This window comes from Condylura cristata, unplaced genomic scaffold (assembly GCF_000260355.1).
Source record: "Condylura cristata isolate star-nosed mole 26May11 unplaced genomic scaffold, ConCri1.0 scaffold00011, whole genome shotgun sequence".
NCBI lineage: Eukaryota > Metazoa > Chordata > Mammalia > Eulipotyphla > Talpidae > Condylura > Condylura cristata.
The window spans coordinates 3,141,802-3,144,641 of record NW_004567112.1 but is presented as its reverse complement, the minus strand read 5'-3'; the positions used below and the strand labels follow the sequence as shown (position 1 = coordinate 3,144,641).

At 60.2% G+C, this 2,840-nt stretch overlaps 1 protein-coding gene across 3 annotated transcripts in view; it reads right to left on the bottom strand.

Moving 5' to 3' along the window:
* The window catches only part of CPXM2 (carboxypeptidase X (M14 family), member 2), a 77,879-nt gene that overhangs the window by 63,194 nt on the left and 11,845 nt on the right, over positions 1 to 2,840 (bottom strand). The gene's annotated exons all lie outside the window — the stretch shown is intronic.

Below are 2,840 nucleotides of genomic sequence, written 5' to 3'. Positions count from 1 at the left end.
CGGCGAGGCAGCACACGGGGTGTGCAGACGCCAGGAGCCAGCGTCGCATCAACATCCCGCCGGCTGCGTGACTAAACTGAATTCCTTAAAAGTAGCAAACTCAACTGCCAACGAGGCCACATGTTCTATTCTGGTCTGCGGCGGCAACTAGACGCTTCTGGGCCCGTAGGAAGCTACTTTCTGCCGTCTGCACTAGACGCTGACAGTAGCAACCCCCCAGAAACTGGAAAATCCTGGGCTGCTGATTTCCGCGTGCCTCAGGAACTCCCAGCCCAAGGCGTCTGAGTCCCCGGGACGCCGCCCAGCGGGTCCCGCCCGCCTCTGCCCCAGTAGTGGCACCCGAGGGCTGGGCAGGTGCTCAGGGCCCAGATGCGCCATCAGCGCAGCTTCAGCCTCACACACGCACCGCAGGAGGCCAGACGCAGGCACCACCCACCGAGACCCGCCTGCAGGGCGCTGGGGAACCACGGGGGCTGTTTTGAGGAACCCCGGCCTCCAGTGCAGCTTCTCCCTTCAGGGTCCCCCTCGGTACCCACACTCAGGGCCGGTTTCTGCAGCCAGGGGCACAGACAGGGCCGAGGCGGTGTCTAGAGTGCTGCGTGCATTTTTTTTTTTTTAATGAAACGACCCCTCCCCCTAGAATTTTTTTTAATGATTTTTTTAAGATTTTATTCATTTATGGAAACAGAGCTAGAGTACAGGCCAGAGGTGCAGGGGCGATGAGAGGATCAGCAGAGACAGAGTGGGGAGCAGAGCAGGCCGACTGATGAAGTCCAGCGGGGAGACAGGAGGGGTCTGCCATGCCATGGGGGTCACCTCCGGGGCCCGGATGGAACTTGCACTGAGGTGGCTGCGGCCAGCTTCCCGTGCGCACTCTAACCTGTTGCCCTACAGGGGAGAGGCCTCTCCCTTCCCCCCTCCCTTCCCCCCCCAGAATTTTCTTGAGCATTTATCTGTGCAAAACATGTTGGGCGGAAGTCTTGAGGTGAGCATGTGACATCGCGATAGAAAGATTCCTTCCTACTTACTCAGGTGTGCCAACACACTGCCTGGCCGTGCACACACACACTGAAATACACACGTGACGTCTTCTTAACGCTCACGCACAGAGAGGCGGTTTCTGCCCAAGGCCAGGCGCCGGAGGAGATGCGAAGTGAGGCCTGACAGCAGCGTTTTCCAGCCAGCAGCCGCTGGGCCACAGAAAGGGCTTTGTCTGAGGCCACACAGCACGGAGGCCGACGCGTCAGTCGCCTCCCCCAGGCTGGGGCGCGGGGCGGCACCCCGCACAGACACGCACTCCATCATGCTGGGCAGAGACGCACAAACCAGCCTGGCCCGCAGCCCACGCTGCAGATTCCGCGGGCTCGGGCCCGGGGCCAGGCCACGGCCGGCGTCACATGCCAGGAGGCGCGAGCGGGCTGAACCACGGGGTCCCAGCAGCTCCAGGTCCTCTACCCCATGGCACAAAGGAGGGGAAGGGGCTCTTGAACCCCCCATTTAGAGTCTTGTCTATTAACACGTTTCCCTCCTATGGCCTGGGGAGGGAAGAGGCAGTGCTAGAGGCCCTGTGTATGTCTTTGTTCTTTTTTATTCTCTTTATACAACGTGGCCACGAACCAAGGTCATCGATTTGGAGACGAATTGTAAAGCAAGTACACACCCATCCACTCACCACCCCCAATTTTGGGGGTAAGTTGTTTTCATCCAGAGACAATGAAAACGGGGACCTCAGACCCACCCTCTGAGCCCTAAAGCACTCAGGGGCCGGACCCGGAAGCCTCTGGGTGAGGCTCGAGACCAGCAAATGAGCAGGCCTGGAGAGAAGCAGGGGTCAGAGCCCTCTGAGGAATAAGATTCGGGCAGTCCAGGGCTAGCCAGTGAAGGGGCAGCCGGGAGGCTGAGCAGAGCCCACCGCCAGACTCTGTGTCAGCAGTGATTTTGCAGACAGTGACCACTTCGCTTCCTCCAAGTCCTGGACTCTGGGGCGAAGGTGTTCAAGGAGGCCCTCAGAACCGCACGCCGAGCCCACGCCCCCTCAGCGGAGGGCTCCGTGTTCTGCATCCGGGTGCTAGCGGCAGGTGCACGAATCTACACGCATCACAAAACTGCAAAGAAGCACACGTGTGTTACATGTGCATCTACGCGAGTGCATTAAGACTGGTGAGATGTGGACACGGGCCAGCGCCAGCGTCCTGGCTCGGGCCTATGTGGCGGTGAGCCCCAGCCCACAGGGGACACTTCTGGTCGGAACCACTGGCATCTGGTGGGCAGGGGCCGGGGCGCCCAGGACAACCCAGCACACACACCACGGACCCGAGTGCCAGCTGCCAAGGCGCCAAGAGACCCCGCACTGCGCTTCAGGAAAACGGGCTGTGGGGAAAGTCGCTGCAAGCTGTTATCTGCAGTTCCCTGTGTCTATAATTATTTCAGAATAAAAACTTGAACATTTCTTCTTTAAGATTTCACACTCTGCTCAGAATATCAGGGCAGAGCCGGCACGTGGCCCAGAGGGCACCTTCCCGGGTGCGTGAGAGGCCAGTGAAGGTCACAGCCAGCGCTCACCGCAGGCCCATGCCCCGGGCTCCCTGAGCAGCGCTGCTCTCGGGGCTGGGACCCGCGTCCCTCCTGGAAACACACCCCTTGCTGCTTTCACAGAGGCTGCCCTTCCCCTCAGACACAGACTCTGGAAAGTATCTCACCATCTGCAAGACAAAGCACATGGGAGGCGGCTGGACCGGTTACATCTGCGCTGCAGACCCACTGACCGCCACCTCACTCCTCGAGCTCTTGGGGCCTAGATCCAGGTGGGTCAACAGCACAGCAGCGCCCCCCCACCCCCC